General features: G+C 42.0%; 2 protein-coding genes across 3 annotated transcripts in view; one reads left to right on the top strand and one right to left on the bottom strand.

Moving 5' to 3' along the window:
* Positions 1 to 6880, bottom strand: part of FHL2 (four and a half LIM domains 2) — a 145053-nt gene extending 138173 nt beyond the window's left edge. Inside the window, exon 1 of the mRNA XM_054518628.1 lies at positions 6816 to 6880. The gene's annotated coding sequence lies outside the window, so the exon portion shown is untranslated. The remainder of the gene's footprint in view (positions 1 to 6815) is intronic.
* The window catches only part of NCK2 (NCK adaptor protein 2), an 84534-nt gene continuing 72657 nt past the window's right edge, over positions 6389 to 18265 (top strand). For both annotated transcript variants that reach the window (XM_036387817.2, XM_036387809.2), the window contains exon 1: positions 6389 to 6687. The gene's annotated coding sequence lies outside the window, so the exon portion shown is untranslated. The remainder of the gene's footprint in view (positions 6688 to 18265) is intronic.

The following is an 18265-nucleotide window of genomic DNA, read 5'->3' as shown; positions in this document are numbered from 1 at the left end:
TAGAAACAGTGGTCCATCATCTTGTATACCCAAATTCTGATTTTAAAGACACATCTATTTAAGATTTTTAATCTATTTCTCATTAGAAAATGAGGATGACTTCATTTATTAAGTGTAGAGATCATAAGCTCTGCAACACTAAGAAGGAACTTAAAAAACTGACTGCACAAAATATCTTGAATTTAAATTTTTCATCAGAGGCAGCTGGAGTCTTGGTTTATTTTTGTGTGCCCATTGTGTTTTGCCTCCCATTATTGTAGATCACACAGATACAGGGAAAATCATCTAGTGATCACACTACTTATGGTCTTGTCTTTTAATTCTGGATTGAAAAATAAAATACAGAGTACACTTCTGTATTTTCTGAACCAGAAAAAAAAAACAGATTAGACTATGACCATTGTAAGATGATGTTTGATCTGCATGGATTGTACATCTGTCTAGACTGTAGACTAAAATCTTGTGCACTGATCGGTAAGAGTCTGCATTACCCATTCAAATAGGAAATGTTGCATGAAGGTAAAATTCATGCCAGCATATAATAGCAGAAAATGACTTACACTGCCTGACCTAATTCAGAATTGTCAACCTCAAACATTCAAAAATTCCATCACGACACCAATCATGGAACTAATGTAAAATCCTGATTTAAAAGCACATTGATTTTTCTTTTATCTACAGGTTTCTAAGTTCACAGAGAGCAGGCTTCCAGACTTTCCCGGGCAGTCATGAAGGACTGAAACATTGTTTTGAAGGTTGCATTTCTCAGCATAGGCTTATGCCTCTTGGGATCAGTGCTCTGAGAGATACAATACATTTTGTAAAACAATTAAAATAATTGGTATAATAGTTTTCAAAGGCAGGGCCCATGATTAGTCACCATTAGAAAATAATTGGGAGGGCTAATGGGGAGCATTTGTTTCCTTCTCTGCAGTTAACTACAGCATTGTCAGTTTGTGAAACTGACACCAGTCAGACCTCTAAAGGGTGAAGTCAGTCCTTTGATATGAAGTTGATAATTAAGGCTGTAGACACATAGTAGAGAGCCAAGTAGGAAGTTAAACCCAAGTCAGCATGATGTCACAGGATTGTCATGCTGCCTTCACTCACAACCTGCAGCTGCTTTTTCAACCTCTTGGCTCAACTCAGTCCCACCATCCCTCTGCTCCATTTGCCCAGGCTCTTGGGGTGACATGGTAAGGTAATGTATCTGTGGATCTGCAGCACATCACTTTGCCACTTTTTGTGCTGCAGATCCACAGATACACTCTGCCTATCCCAGCTTGGTATAGCAACCAGACCATGGTTGCTGTACCAAGCTGGGATGGGCAGAGAAGAAGTCCTGTCCGGGCACACAAAAGCTGCAAGGTTGTGGCTGTGGGTCCTCAAGGAAGCTGCCATGGAACTTGGCCCATGGAATGAGCTTCCCTGCATCAGTAAACAACTACATACACTTGGAAAATGTTCCTCCCAAGCAAAGAAAGCACTGGTCCCTGGCTTTATACTATGCATAAATTGGTAATGCGGCCTACTGGATCTCAAGGTAAGATAACTTCCTCTGTTTCTTTTCTGTTGCCTCTCCCTACACATTTTTCACTCATGAGAGGGGAGTATCAGCTTGCAGCCCTAAGCAAAGTCCAATGTGGGCAATCCCATTTTGCTGACACAACCTACCATAGCAGTGGAATGCTGTATCTGCAGCCACAGGCTCTGAACTGTTGCACAGCTGTGGCACATGTCAGGGGGTTGTGCAGTTGCGCTCCTCCCTTGAAATTGCTGCACCTGATGGCTAGAAGATGCAATGCCTGTGTCTCTGCACTGAGCAGAACAGCCAACTCTAGACAGAATTTGGTATTTAAGCGCAAAACGGAGATGACACAGCAGAGTCAAAATATTTAACAGCAGTATTTTGAATTTCAAAACTGTATGAAAGATCAGTTTTAACCTTTGAATAGAGTTCAAAAGATGTCCCTCAGCACACATCCACTTTTAAATAAACAGGAGAATCAAGGGCCCTGACATTTCCAAAGCCCAAAACACCGGTTTGTTTTCCTTACATAAATACTTTGAATCTCAGCAACTGTCTACAAAAGATAACGATAGAATTTGTCATAGTTAAATGTGATCTGCTGATAGATTTAGCTTGCAGTTTTACAGCACCTTTGGGGAGCTTTGGTCCATTGAATACAAGAATTTGGATGTGTTGTGAGCTCTAAGGACACGTTCTTCCCCTCAACGTTTTTCATAAATGTCATTGAAGATGCAGCAGCCATGAGAAAGGGAGAAAAGCAGCTGCCTTACCGTCAGGCTGAATTAGAATCATAGTGCAAATATACTTAAGTGACTCAGCAGTAACTAAGTGAGTATTTGGGACCTACTCTCCCCTGGTAGTGGTCATGTAATTCCCCTTCATCTACATGGGGATTGAACACATATTTTAAGCAGAAACTAAATATGTAGTGATGTAAACCTACAAGATTTTTTTTTGAGAGAAAATACACTGACAGAAGTTTTCTGTTATCTTCTGTTATTGTTGTTTGTGTTATTAAAATTAGCATTTTTTGCCAGGTTAGGGAGAATTAAAAATCCCCTTTATTCTTCCCCAAAGTGCCCAAGGTTTTTTTTACATTTCTATTTGTTCCTGACACAGTAGTAACAACCCCATGTGTATAAATGGAGTTCATTAGACTACTGATATCTTTAAAAGGCAGTTTTGAAAATCAGGAGTAGGGGCTTTGAAAGAGGTTAATCACAGAATCATAGAATAAATTATGTTTTGGAAAGACTTCTCAGATTATGGAGCCCAACCTATATTAACTTAGATTAGGTGTATTTTCACCCCAATGGACTAACACAGAATGACCAAACACCTTTGCTGTCTACCTCTGAACTGGACAATGTTGCTTTCCAGATTTTCAACTTACCAGTCCCTCTGTCTCACATCCCTGCTAAAATGTCTCCCTATGGGAGTAGGTATTAGTTCATACTCTAGATAGAGCAGCTGGTGAGAAAACCTGATGCATCTGGAGAAAAGATCAGGTATTTGTGCAGAAGGAGCCACATCTGGGAGGTGGTTGTTGTCTCCTGCCACTATGTGTGTAAATATATTAGTGTGGTTTGGATCTTCATGGCTGGGATCCATTCATTCACATGCCCATCCTGTGAAAGCCACTGCTCTGCCACGCCAGTGGGAAAGCACAAGCAGCAGCACACAGGAGACAGAAAATGGGTAGCCATGAAAAAAGAAAGGTAGAAAAAAAAAATGAAGAACTATAAGCCAAAAGACACGCTATTGCTTTTTTTTTTAGCCTCTTGTGCAAAACATGAACATCAAGATGAATTGGGTACCATTATGCAACTGCAAAACAGGCCTATCACACAACCTCTGAGTCTGGGGTTTGCATGCAGCCCTGCCTGCAGCAGCAGTATGAGGCATGATGTTTCTTTGACAAAGACCTAGATACATATTACTATTACTTACCCATTTTTTTCCTTTTTTTTTTTTTTTTTAGTATATAGTTATGCCCTTAGGCTGGGAAAAATATTTATTCTCTTTTCGACGGTGTATATATTTTCTAAGGACAGCACCACTCTTATGCATATGCAAAAGTGCATGCTTTACATATTTACTTTCTTTATACAAAAGTGTGCCTGCCACATCATGTACTGCTTTCACTTCTGTGCATATTCCCCCAAATTTATCATCTTCTCATATTTAGAATGTAATTCTCACTCAAATCACAAGCAGCCAGCTCTTCTTAATAACAGTTATTTCAGAGATAACAGCTAATTATGACATTTTAAAAAGCATACATTAATATTTCAGTAGGCTCAATGTTTTGAAATACTACACAGGGCAACATCTTGGTTGTTTTTGCGGAGAAACCTAAGGATTCATTCAGCAAATAGGCAGTTAAAACATCCTTCAACAAACCCTTGCAAACACTTTCTACAGTGTCTTCTGTTCATCATAAGCCACATTTTGAAAAAAAACCCCAGCTTTAATAGATCACTTCTTAATGTAATTAAGTATATTTAACAACAGTATGCTTCAGAGTGCTTAAATTAGTCCTTTGCCTCAAGACAATGTATTCATCTAAATCCCTCCCTAAAACATTCTTATTCTGTAAATCCTATTAGCATTAATCTGCTAAAGTTAGGTGTGTTTTATAATTTTTTTTTCAGATACCTAGAAAGCTTTGAGAGCTACTGCTCATTCAGCAGCTTATGGTTCCTTCTGGAGGTCTAACTTAGCCTGGAAACTTTGAAAGGTTCATGCCACCTTGCCTTGGACATCCTCAACTCAACAGTGCTATAGGGAAAAGAACAAAGTGGAGCATTTATTGTAGGATGGCATTAGCAAGGGTGTGGTAAGAAGGGACAAAACCAAGACCAAAACCTAACTGTGTACTATAAATGCAAAGGAGAGAAGGGATAATTCACCTCTCTTTTATCAATTCCACAGTGCATTTTGTTCTAGAAACAACAGAGATTTTATCTGCAAGTCCTTGGATGACCGATCCCATTTAAATTCAGCCTAAGCCTCTGCAGGCTGGAGTGAGGCCTGACCATGCTGTGAGGTGGAGCCAGCAGGGACCCCAAATATTTCCAGCTCTAAAAAAGCATGGTCAGATTATTGTTTCAAAAGGAAGATTAACACCTCTCTGAACTGAAATCAAATGCATGCACAAAAACCTAGGAAAGGGGATTTCTGTTCCTCCCTGAGGTGCATGCAAAGTCTTTATTGGAAAAAAGAAGTGGCCGCATTTTCCTTTCAGGTTTATCTCACAGGCATGTGAAAGGCACTTGGAACTTCCCAAACCATCAATTCAGTGCTGTGAGAATTTGTAAAAGTTAACAAGGGGAAGAGGGAGTTATTTGAGGATTTCTAAACCATTTTAAGCAGGAGCATGGAAAGATTGCAGAGCACACATTTTTAAATCATCATATTTCAAGCCTCTAAAATCTTTGTCCCAAGATCTCACTACTATATTAAGCTTGGTCACAGAAAACAAGACAGCAGGGCTGCTGACTTTAATTTGGATTCAGAAAGAGTAGTGTTGCCTAGCCTTGCCTCCCAAGCCGTACCTAACACTCCAGCCTCCTCTCCGTCGAAGCTGCCATGTTGTAAAGGGTTTACAATATTTTTGAGTGGCTTCCCCCTTGCTCCCTGCCCACCCTGAGGGATGATCTTTCCCCATAGCTCAGGGACACTACTGGGGGAAGCGTGCCAGGGGAAAGCACTGGGGCTGCCAGGTTGACTATTCCCACGAGAGACCAGGGCCACCATGGGGGGCTTCTGTCCTCTGCCTTTAACCACTCGTGGAGCTCTTTCCCGTGAGTGGAGGGGCACAGCGGCTGGCATGGGCTGGACATACACCCAGGCACGGGGCTCTGTTTCACAGCTGGCTCACCCCAGGGACCGGCCTGAAGTGTGTCAGGGGAGGTTTAGGTTGGACATTAGAAAAAGGCTCTTCATAGGGTGGTTGGGCACTGGAACAGGCGCCCCAAGGAAGTGGTCACAGCACCAAGCCTGACAGGGTTCAAGAAGCAGTTGGACGACACTCTCAGCACATGGTGGAATTCTTGGAGCGTCCTGTGCTTGGCAAAGAGTTGGGCTCGATGAACCTTCTGGGTCTCTTCCAACACAGGATATTCTCTGATTCTGTGGCTTGGGGTGGCTGCCATGCCCACCATCCTCTGCCGAGGGCACAACACCTACCAGTCACCGCCCGACCGGGCCGATACACGGGGCGCTGAGGCTGAAACTTCGCCCCGGGCCGGCAGGAAAAGAAGGGCCGGGAAGAGCTACGGCTGCGGCCGCCCCGCGGCTAATGGGCGGCGGCGGAAGCGCCCCGACACCGCGGCTGGAAATTCCCCGGCGGCAGCGGCCCCGCAGTCCCAGCCCTTGGCAGCTCCAGGGCGAATTCCGACGCACCCCTCCCTGCTCCGGGGCACTTCCCCCAGCCCGGCCCCGAACAGCGCGCGTCCCCCCCCCATCCCCGGGTCTTCTAGCATTCGCCAGTACTTTTCCCGGGCGCTTTGGCTCCCAGCGGGGCAGCTTCTCCGGGAGCACCGGGTCTCACGGGGATGAAACGGGAAGGAGGTGCCAGTGCGCTCCTGCCGGGCAGGGCCCCCTTTGCCCCGCCCCGCGATCCCGGAGCGGTCCTTCCGCAGAGGGGAGGGAGCCACCCAGGCTGTCCCTGCCCGTCCTTCCTGCGCTGGGGCGGGGGAGCAGCGGCCCTCCCGGCGGGCAAGGGGGAGCCCGGAGAGCTCCTCCCGCGCGATCCCGGCAGCGGCAGCGGCAGGAAGGGCAGGGCGGGGGCGGGGGCTGTGCCTGAGCCGGGGGGGGGCGGTTCGCGGAGGAGGGGCCGCCGCCGCCGCCGCTGCCGGGCGCAGCAGGCTGAGGGAAGGCAGGGAGCGGAGCTGCCGTTGCTGCCGCCGAGGGCCGGGGCCTTGGACGCGTCCGGCGAAGAGCGGAGGAGGAGAAGGAAGGGGAAGCGGGGGGAGCCAGCCGGCCCCTCTCCGAGGACGCGGCCCGCATCCGCCCAGGGAAGGGCAGAGGGAAGCGGAGGGGGAGCGAGCGGGCGCCGCCGCCGAGGAGACAAAGAAGCGGAGCCCGCCTGGGCTGGGAGCCTCCCCGCCGCCGCCACCCGCCCCGCTCCGCTCCCCGCCGGCCGGCCGGAGGTGAGCGCGGCCGCGGGCGGGACGGGGATTGGGCTTGAGCAGGGGCTGGGGCCCGCCGCAAACTTGTGGCGGCCGCGGGGGACGACGCGGGGAAGGGGCGTCGGGAACGGGGGAAAGGCGGGTGTCACCTGTGCGGCCGAGGCTCCGCGGCCGCCCCGCGCGGGAGGGGGCCGGTACCTGCCGGGGCCGGCACGGGGGGCCCGGAGCGGGAGGAGTGTTCGTTGTGCCACGTCCAGTTGCGGGGGGGGCTCGGGGGCGGCTCCTCCTCATCCTCCCGAGTTGCTGCTCGTGTGCGTGTGACAGCCGCTGCTTTGTGCCGCCCGGCCGGGGGGCAGCGCCGGGCCGGGACGCCACCCCCCCGCACCCCTCGCGGGGCTCCGGTGAATGGAGGCGGCGTATCCGGCGGCCGCGGGGCAGCGCCGGGGGAAGGCGGGCAGCGCCTCCCGGCCGGAGAGCGGCGCAACCCGAAAGTTTCCCGGGCGGGAGCGGGAGCGCCGCCGCCCCGCACGGGGATCGGCGGGCGGGCACACCGGGCTGCGGTGTGAACGAACATCGCCCTCGGTTCGCTCAATTCGTTTTTCTTTCCGTCACCGACTTTCCACCTCAGTAGGGCTGAGGCCGGGGATTTTCTCAAGGAGCGCGGTGCGCTGTGGCCTCGGTCGATGCCCGTGTAGGTAAAGGACATAAAGGTAAAATTACATCTCACGTAATGAGTGTTCGGTGAAACGCATTCATGCGTGTTTTGGGAAGAAAATTACTGAAGTTTACAAGTCTTCTCGCCCTGTTTTTAATTAAAAATGTGCCCAGGCTAACAGCTACCCCTTGCTGGCAGGGTAGGCACTTTGGCCTATCTCAGATCAGGTTGCCAGATCAGGATTCAGGTTTGTAGTTCAGGTCTGACCTGCAGCTGGCTGATCATGAAGGCTCTCGGCTCTAGTTTCTGTGTTAATGTCTTCCACTGTTTTTAAACAGTGAATGTGGTTCTCTGTGTGCATCAGGGTTATTCCGTGAATTCTATGCAGTATTTCACTCGGAACTATCATGTTTTTGTAAAACAAAGAGAAATCTTTTGTTGTTTTAAAAGTTGTATGGTGACTGAAAGTCGGCAAGAATTTAAAGCATTCTTTAGCTTGAAAAGTGTTTCCTCCCATGAAGGTTTTTTGTTTCTGAGGAACATACTGCTGCTGTTCTAGCAGCTTAACGTGGGAGAATTAGACTTCTCTTTCATGAAATGTGGTAGTGGCCTTTGTAAAAACAAATTTTCATGGCCTAACCACGCGTGGTTTGTATCATTGGGAGTTTGGACTGGTAACTTAATATGGAGGAATTTGAAAGGACTCACTGGGTAGGAGATTATGAAGAATTTCTGTTTGAAAGTACTTGTTTTGCCATTGCTTTTTAGGAATCTGAAGGAGTCAGCACCACATAGATGATGTCAATGGTATTGTGTTTTCATTTTTAGGATTATAATTTCTGATGTAATGTTGTCGCTTCTCTGAAATATTGATTTCACAACTCTGGAAATGGAAAGCCTCTGTCTCACCCAAGTGTGTTTAAGAAGTTAAGCAGATCGCTTTGTCTTTGTAACTGACTTTCTTCTTGTGACTTTGACAGAAGATGTCACTTTTGGGAACAGTGAATAAATGTAGCAATAGAAGGCACCTGTACCATGAAGATCAAGGCTGTAATTAGCAAATATTTTTATATAGGCCATGAAACAGATACAGATTCATTGTAATGTTAGCTCTTGTTTCTGTTGTTCTGTCGTTGCAACATTAGCTGTTGCATTTGCCTCCTGCTTCTACCAGATTACATTTCCGATTACTTTTGGGAAAAAAAATTATACACAAAATCTCTTTTGCAATATTTTTCCAAAACTAACAGAGTTAGCCCGTGATAGTCTGAATCATCCTTTTTACTACATCTTGGCTACTGAACATATGATAAATTCAGAACTTCAGCATTTGCCTTGTTGCATTACAGAAATGGAACTTTCCTCCCCTTCCTCTCTTTTCTGCTCTATATTTCTGGCTAGCTGTCTGAAAGTATAAGAAAAGGTGTTTGCTCTCTTCCGTGTCACCTCGCATCTTCTGTTAGCTAAAGAAGAGGGACAAGGTCAGCAGTGTCTGCTTCTTTTCCAGCCTTTGTTTGGTTTTTTTTTTTTTGTGCCTTGTGTTGCTGTTGGTATGTTAATCCTTTGCAGTGCTCATGGCTTTCCTCGGCAGAAACTATAGCAGTAACGACTCGAAAAGTGATACCCAGATAGCTCTGTTTGCTGGTCCTGGTCTTGAGCAGCAGCAAAACTACCCAGAGTATCTGCCTTTTTCATGCTCCTTGAGCATAAAAGCTGCTTCCAGACTCATGGAGACAGGTGCTGTATCAATTTACTTGCAGAAGGTTTGAAATCAAAACCAAGGCATCTTTGAATGTAAAGCATAGGTTCTAAAAAAAATATTATCTGTTTGTATTGAGGGACTGATGGTTTCTAAGCTGTGGGTATTCCCAAACCCCACTCCCACTGTGTTTGGAGGAAGGGGGATTGCTGATGTGGATTTATTAGAGGTGCTTGAGGGAGTTTGAAAACTGAAAGCAGGCACTGCTGTGTTGGGGTTAGTTCAGTCAGCCCAGGTTGAGGTGCTGGTGGCTGGACACTCTGGTCCCCCAAAGTAGGTCATCTGGCATGTGGAAAAGTGCAGAGTTGAGGCTCTCTGCAGGAGAGCTGCTTTCTGCTTCTCATCAAATAATGAACTTAAAGGTAGCACTTTGTCCTTGTGTTTACTAGGTATACAGAAATGTTGAAGAACAGTAGTTTCCAGGGAGTGAAAATCAGGAATTCTTGCTAGTTCCTAAAGTGAAGGTTGTTTAGAGAGCTGGAATGGTATTTGCAGGGGGGGAAATAGCATTGTTTTGTCATCCTGAGGTGAAGAAGTGAGGCCTGCACTAATCATTTCACCTGTGCACCATTGTCCAGTCTTTACTACATGAGATCCTGGTATACCTTTTGAGAAATTACTTTTCTGTTTGTTTTGCTTTGCAGATTTCTGCATGTTGGCCCAGGAATCCAAAACTTATTTCTGTTTTAGGTAGTTCCAATTTAATTTTTTTCTGCAAATTAATTAGGCCTATTAGTTTTCTCATAATAACGTAGTCAACAGTGTTCTGCCCAATTAAACTGTTGCTCTGTTCGGTAGTGTGTAAAGTAATTTTTCAAAATGGTAAGCTTTTTTGTTTTGTTTTTTTTTTTCCTTAAAGCAATCTTTTTTCACCATCATAAGAATTCATAATTGTTTCATAAATGCTAATGATATGAGTGAGTTGAAAGTGCATTGCAATATTAAATATATATTTTTATATTCAGTTAAGTACATGTGACACAGCAAATCAATTTTTTTCTTGCTATTAATGAAGGAAGTTTATAGTTTAAACCCAACATAAATAATAACTTTGTGTGCAATGAGGTAGCCTGACAGTGTACATTTTTAAGCTTTCATAGAGTATTACTAATTTTAAGAATTGAGGTGCAGAGGAATAAATCTTGATTACAGAATAGCAACCCATTGCATTTTAAATTACTGCGGCTATACACAAGAGTCTGGTGTCAAGTTTTAGAAATACTCATGCTATGAAAAACATTTGCTAGAGTGGAAGCTCAGGCATGCTGGTATAGCCTGTATTTCTTCACAATTGTAGAAACCAACTTTGTGGCTTAGAGGCTTTTTTGCACTGTAGGTTTGCTGTGCTGGTTTTGTCCTGATCTCATTAGCCAGTATTAATATGGTGACATGTAACTACTGTTGATTATTTGGTGGAGCAGACACTGTGATGAACAAGGGACACTTGGCAGATCCCTGAATTCTCAAAAGTGTTGATTCTCTCTTACAATCATGACAAAATACAGGTGGAAAATAAAATTGCTATACGGGTGTTTTTTTACCTACCCAGTTTTCCTCAACTCATATCAGTTACTATATGCAGAGTACACACAGCCATAGAAACAGCCATAGAAACAGACATGAAAAAGGGTAGTGACATAAACCTCAGACAGAATATAGCAGAAATTTTATTAGACAAAAAAAGGTCATATTTTACAAAATCAGGTAGCAACTTGTCTTAGGCAACCTCCTTTTTAAAATATCTTAAAAATTAATTTTAATACAAACTTAGTTTCACATAAGATCTTTTATCAGAAAAAGAAATACAGTTAAGGGAGCCTGTTGTGTTTCAGCAGTTGTGCTATTTGGATAGGTGGGGCATTAATAACAAAAAATAAATGAGCAGGCCTTCAGTTTATTAATGTTTTGATAGGAAGGCAGATTTTAGCCTTCTGAGGTGTTTGAAGTTTCTACATTCCAGAAATGATCAGAGTATTATGAGAGCCGTAATAAAGAGAAGTGACACAAGTGTGAAAGCAGGTACTGAAGTTTATGGAGGAGCTGGAGGTTGTGGATGCTCTTCCTGATGCAGTCCTCCAAGTCTGGGTCATGTCCTCTTACAGTGTGAGAAGCTGCTTTTAGCTGAGTGCTGACTCTTGCCTCTCTTTCCCTGTGGGTTACACTGGGTCAGCTCTGTGCCAGTACGGAGGAGCCATCAGATGGTGCAGGAGAACAGGAAGAGGGTTAACAAAGGCAGGTGCTTTTTGTTCATGCTGGGGTGGGATTATTGATTCTTCTGGCAGTGCATCATTTAAAAAGTATGTGTTCTGTTTTTAAGAAAATAGAAGCAAGTTCTTGGAAAAAAAAAGTCAATTTTGCTTTGGATTTAACTATATTGTTCTTATTTATATTATTTTCAAAAAGTCATTAAACACTGTCTTCTAACCTTTCCTTCAAAATAAGATTAGATTCTTGCAAGGCTGGGAAGGTTTAGAAAGGAATAATGGTATTTATTAAGCATATAAACTATAAATGAAGTATAGTAGGATTTTCTAACTCATCCTTGTCAAATTTAAGTTGGCCGAAATAATGCTATTTGTATACCAATTAAGTATTAGTTAACTATATAGTAAAATAAAACAATTCCTTCAGTCTTTTCATAGGTTTGGGAGAGAAGAGGAGCACTATGTCCTGTTAAAACCTAATCTGTATATGGAGAGTTAAACTGTTCTAAATTTTTCAGACCATTCTGGACTAATAAACGTTTCATAGAACAGTAATAAGTGAAGCCTCCTGTTTAGCAAAACCTGGCACTGATACCAAAGCAGAGTCCCAAGCATTGATCATCCTGACCTCTTGGTTTTAATGCAGTAAGAACACCCTCAGCATAGCATGGCTGCAAGGTTTTTCCTTCCTGTTATTACAATAGCAGTGTATACATCACACTTGTTTTCTCCCACATCCGTTGTGTGTAGAACTTGTCTCCCAGTGCCATCCTGGGCCACTGCTGTTTCAGGGGAGCTGACTTCTTGGTTGACATCCTAATGATGTTTAGGATGACGACAAGGAAAGTATTTTTCAACCTTTTAGTGCAGAAGGAGAGATACGTGGCTCTGTGATATGCTCTCGGGCTGAATTTTGATAGCTGTCATGACAACAAATGACACGTTCATTTCCCTGAATGCATGGTGTCCTTCTAGACACACACTGAGTGATATCAAATTTGACAGGTCTTGAATGATGGCATGTCAAGGATTCTGGATTCCACCACAGGAGACTTGGGCTGCTGCAAATGCACACTGCCACCTGGCTCAGCAAAACTTTAGGCTTTTTCCAGGTTTGAGTTCAGGGTTTTTTTAGTTTGTTTTTACAAGTATCCTTTGAGTTTTCATTTTAAATAGATTTAATATTGGTTGAAAATTTAGTTAGTAATTTTAGATTGAAAATTTGTTTGCTAAATAGTAGAAGAGAAAAAAAGGTGGTTGGACTTCATCCAGTCACTTTAAAGATGCATGTGTTTTAAATGCCTTCAGTATTTTCAGTAAAAATTTTAGCAAAACCAGAATGATAGGTTTTGAGTATTAGCTAGGTTGGAAACAAGCACTCTGTTTACTGATTTTTTTTTTCATTTTGTGTTAGTGCCTGAACCAACACAGTCAGTGATGGTACAAACACTCCATGGTAGTTGAGCTGTAGAGTGCAGGGCCAGGAGCTGACACCTGTGTAGATGGGCTACAAACAGGGCCAGTCTGGCACAGATGGCTTATTTGGTTTATTTATAGGCTTGGCTGATGTTTATTTGTAAGGTTGCAGTCTCAGTTGACCAGGTGTTTCTGGTTTAACTGGACTGAAAAAGTCTTGAAAGTTGGGTAAAACCATATAAATGCTGATTTTTGTGTGTTTTGTATTGGAATGTTAAGCTGGATTATGGTCTGTCAGTATCTAGTGCTCTGGTAACTGACTCAAATGACCTGCAAATGGCAGTTTTTCATGTGTGGTGGTGTATTTATTTATTTAGTTATGAATTACTTTTGTTAGCAATACTGTCTGGCTATACCTGTAATATAAGTGAAATGATAACTGGTACTGTTTAGGTGCTGGGAAGAAGGTACCATGTTTGTATCTTTAATTAGTCCTTCCTACCAGAACTTGAATTCTGTGTATGTAGCAACTTTGGAAATGTAAGTGAAGACATAGAATTTTTCCCAGTGAGTATTAAAGTTTTGTAAAAATCCCTACTACTTTTTCAGCTTTGTGGTTTTAATTAAGAATGTTTTTGTTCCAGTCATAAAATAAGTTGGTTATGGTATATCTTGTTTAATTGTTCTTTCCTTTAATCATTGTATGTTGAATGCAAAAAATGTAGGTGGCATTTATAGGTATAAAGACAGGTATTTTTACATGAAAAAAAAAGAGTGAAACCATTTAGAGTATAAACATCCTGAGCCTTACCTTTCCCGTCTTTCTGAAAAAAGATGAAAAGAAAAATTGATGATCAATCTCCTTCCTTTACATTTTCAGGTCTGTTGGCAGTCTTTCTGCTAGTGCTGCAGGGATAATATAGAAATAATTATATTGTGGACTATTCATAAATTCACACTGTTTTGAATTCCATTTGATTCAAATAGAGAAAGAAATTAATGCTAATATCCCAAATAATTAATGCCATAATAAAGGATCTGCCTTCCACTTGACACTAAAGGACTTATGTTCCGTTACATCAAAAGACCTAAATCATTTTGAGCATTCAATATTAAAATTCTAGTTCATGAATATTAGAAATTTAATCAGATACCTCAGTGAGGACTGTGTGAATTGTGTTGAGTTTAAACACTGGTAATCACAAAGCTTGTGTTTAGTACAAGTATCAAAATATGACACATCATTTTTATGAGCTTTGAGGCTCTTAAGGGATGCATGGGGAATCATAATGAACTGAAATGTTATAGACTTCCTATGGCAGAAAACTGTTAAAGTCTGGATAATGTCATTACTGGGACAATGTTTGTCTTCCTCCGTTAGTCTTGTCTTATAATACTCATGGTTGTATTCCTTTAGGATCTTTTCTGGTTTTGCTGACAGGAGATTCTGGATGTTTATTTTATTCAGGTATTTCTTTCACCACTCTGGAAGGCACAGTGTCAAAACTTTGCCAAAGTTTCATTCTTTGTTTTGTATCCCAACTTCTATCTCCATTTTTGTGACCCTGTGAAAATGCAAGCATGGGCTCAGTACCACGAGTGGTCCTATTGGCGTGAACGTCTCTTATTTACAAAACATGAAGCTGAGCCATATGCACATCTCCTCCAAGACAAGAACCACTGTTACATTGCAGGTCAATTCTCTCTTAGTTACACATTCTTTACTTGTCACAACATGTATATTGAATTATGGAACTTCTGCTGTAGTGTCACACAGCCAGCTTATTTTTAGAGACAGATTTTTGCCTATACATTGTGTATGACATGACTTTTCCAGCAGTCCCATAAAGTCAGTGTGGCTCTTAGTTGTTTAGGATTGTTTAATGAACAGTAATACTGAGCGGTTGTAGTACGGGTGTGGATCAGGCAGTGCTTGATTTAATGCCTGCTTAAGTTGATGGAAAAGGAAGTTACTCCTTCAGGGAAGAAACAAGGAATTAGTTAGTTTTGTGTTTTATTTAAAAGTGTGGAAATGTAGAATTTAAAATAGAAAACCAAAATTAATGAAAACAGGAAAAAAAAAGAGAGAGGCTCTTGAATGCATTCAGGGTTGTAATTCCTGTTCTGGAGGAACCCAGGTTTGAAAATAAGTGTATTAATGCAGATCATGGAAATTCATAACTTTTAAAATGCTTTGCCCCCCCATGTTTTAACTGTATTAGATTGTTTAATGGTACAGCTAGACCTGATTTCAGTGTTCTGTTATAAAAGTCTTTTCAGCTTGCCCTTGTGATTTGTCTGTTATGTTCTTTGTTTTTTTTTTTCCTTCTTTCCAGATAGATAATTCTAGTGGTTAAGTAGCTGGTCATTTAGATTCCTTTGAGTTAATATAAGTGATATACTTGTGGTTAAAAGTAGATACTATACATAACTGCAATCTGAATTAATGGCCATTGACTTACTCTTCTGCACCAATGGCATACATACCATTACTGAGTGTACATAGCATTTGAAGCAGCTTGGTATTTAGTAGATTATACTGTGCTTGCTAAGCAGGTAGTAAAATTTTAAATGCTTCATTCTTCAAAAGTAGCAAGAATCTGATGTCAGTGAGTCACGAATGCAGGTGAGTCAAGGTGGAGTTGTGCTAGAGAGGAGGTCATTTTTCCAATGCTGCTCCCTGGTCAGCTCTGCCTGCCTGTTGCCTGCCTGACTGGTAGCAGCCCTTGGCTCTTGTTCCTGTGCCCTTTTCCTGCCACAGGCTTTTTTGAATGTGAGGGGTGTGCCTGGTTTGCAGGATGTTATGCCTGATGTTAAGCAGCTAGATTTCGGTGGATTTTTCAATTGTTGATACTGTTGTTCTAAAATTGTGGCACCTACTGGATCTTAGGAAGACCCCCACAAAACCCAACAACAATCAAAACTGCAAATCTCAATATTAGTACTTGCACCTGGTATCAATGTAATTTGTAGTTTTGACAGTTGTGTACATGAACCTTTAGATTTTCTTAGGGAAGTACCATTTTATTTTATGAATCTGTAAATACTTAATTAAGAAAATCTTTGATTTAGTTGGTGTACACCTTGATTATTGTGCCGTCTAAACTGATGGTGATCATCTGTGTCTTTGCTTTGTTAATCTCTGCCTTTTCCATTGCACACTATTTTGTAGATAATTAGGATTGGGAGTAGCCTTGATTGTGGGTGGACATGTTTTTAGGTTGTCTGTAATCCATTCATACGGCAGAAATATTTAAGCAAAGAAAATCAAATATTAGATAAAACTAGAAAAAAAATCTAATCTGTCTAGCATGATTACACACATTTGGGAATGAGTAAGATTTGACTGGAACACTGCAGTTACATGATGTGCAGAAGTCGAGTTGGTGAACTTTCTGAAATGAGGATACACTTAAACCCTTGCTTACAATATTTCTGTATAATTGTTTTTAACGTCCTCCTTCTATGAATATATTCTGGAATTAGGGGTTAGGGTAGTGGGGTAAGCTCCCACATGGGTCAGTCAATATGCATCTTTCCTTAAATAAGAAGAAACATTTTTACATTGAGAAATGTAATAAATAAATGTTCTGTATTGTTTTTCTAGAATTTTCAGTGGCATTGATTTGAAGTACTGTAAATTTGTGGAAAGCTAAAATGACAGTGTGTAACTGTTTTGCAGAGAAATCTGTTTTCCTGCAGCTGCTGTGTGCGATATGTTGTCTTGCATTACACAGCCCTTTGCTCTAATACCTCTTTCAAAGCATCGAAATCTGCCTCCTTACCCCATCTCCCTTGTGCTCCCTTTGCAGTCCCGGGCAGCACCAGTCTGCCTCAGAAAGCCACATCCTGTGGTTAATGCACTCTTTCCAAGCAGCACAGGGCTGTCAGGTAGCTGAATGGCATCCAGCTGCTGTGTTATGAAGCCCTTTGTCTAACGATCTGCTGTTAAAGTTCCCGTGGAGGCTATTACTCATGTATTCTTCATGCCGGAAGAGTCTTTCCATTAAATTAACAGCTGTGAATAGGATCTGGATGAAGATATTTTTGTTAGTGTATTGTTGGCTCTCTATTCTAGCTAAATATGTAGTTGCACACAGTCACGGAAATAAGGTTGTCTGATTGCTTATATCTGCTCAGGGTAGGAGGAAGTGTAGTGTGCTTTACAAGTTATTCTGCAGAATATCATAGTCTTATTTTCTACCTTCACATGTACATGCTTGCAACTTGGTATTTGGGAATGATTAATTAAATCTGAACTTAATGTGGTCCAAATTGGCATAGGATTTACAGTATGAACTGTCTTTGGGCTAAGATGAATTGTATAAAAATGACACTGGACTTTCCTTCACTGTACATCCTCCTCCTCTTCCTTGTCCACTCTTTGTAGTCTGGGAGAACTGCTGTAGAGGGAATTGTGTGATGAGGTTCAGCACTGGATCCCAGTGTCATAGAGTGTTGGGGGAATGGTAGAAGCAATATTATTTCATTTTTTCTGTTTCCAATACCTGGATATTCTCTTTTTTGTAATATTTCTTCAGAACAATGCTGTTCTGAAAAATCTGTGTTGTTCTGCACTGAAATGAAATGTAGCCTGGGGTTTTCAGCTTGTAGATGTGCTGTAATATACTTACTTGCTGATTCTGAGGACTTTATATGCAACAGTGATCTGAAACTTACAAATTTTAAGGGCAGGTAAAGGAGAGAGAGTTGGAAAATAGAAACTTTGAGTTTAGGAAGGATTAGACAAAGGATGTATGATTCAGAGTTAGTAGCCTTAAGTGTGTATGTACATTTAAAAATTTTTCATGTGGGCATACTTCTTAGATTGTTTTTTAAAGTAATTGTTTTATGCTTATCAGCTTTTGCTGCAAAGTGGACATAATTCAGGTTGCTGAGTCATTGACCCTTGTAACCAACAATTTGTATATCTTCACTTTGTTTAGCTTCATACCAAGAAGCAGTAGAAATGTGATTTTTATATAAAATCACTAGGTGAATATACTTGTTCACAAAGGAAAGACTTAAATTTTTCTCCAGTATGTCTAATTTTTTATCATTATGTATGGACTTACAGAATGTGCTCAGCTGAGATTGATCACTGGTGTGTGAAATGACCAAATTATAACAATGGAGGGTTTTCTGAGGTGGGTAATATATTTTCATATGTAGCTTCCAGCAATGACTTTAATACACTGAAGGCCACACTTTCAATGCTTCTGTTATTGAAATGTAGTGCTCTGATCGTTTTTCTGCTGAGCTTCAATTTAGAACTTCATCTGGAAAACATCCAAGGAAAAGAGCATCAAAGCAAAATAATAATTGTCTCGAAATGCAGGAAGATCTTCAAGTGTAGAATTACAATAGGTAGCAAGAGCTTGAAAAAGTGCACTGGACACCTTAAAGGCTAAATCTGTAAGTAAGAAAGGAAAAGACTGGCATGTACCTTGATGTTGTAATAGTTTGCTAACCTTGCATACAGGAAGTAAACTTCTGCATTCTTACTGTTTATAGCTTTGTTTCCCATCTTGACTCCTTTGGCTTTGTTTTGCCTAAAGGATTGTT

The sequence above is a fragment of the Molothrus ater genome, chromosome 2 (genome assembly GCF_012460135.2).
Source record: "Molothrus ater isolate BHLD 08-10-18 breed brown headed cowbird chromosome 2, BPBGC_Mater_1.1, whole genome shotgun sequence".
In the NCBI taxonomy this organism is placed as follows: Eukaryota; Metazoa; Chordata; class Aves; order Passeriformes; family Icteridae; genus Molothrus; species Molothrus ater.
This window is presented reverse-complemented; position numbering and strand designations above follow the sequence as displayed.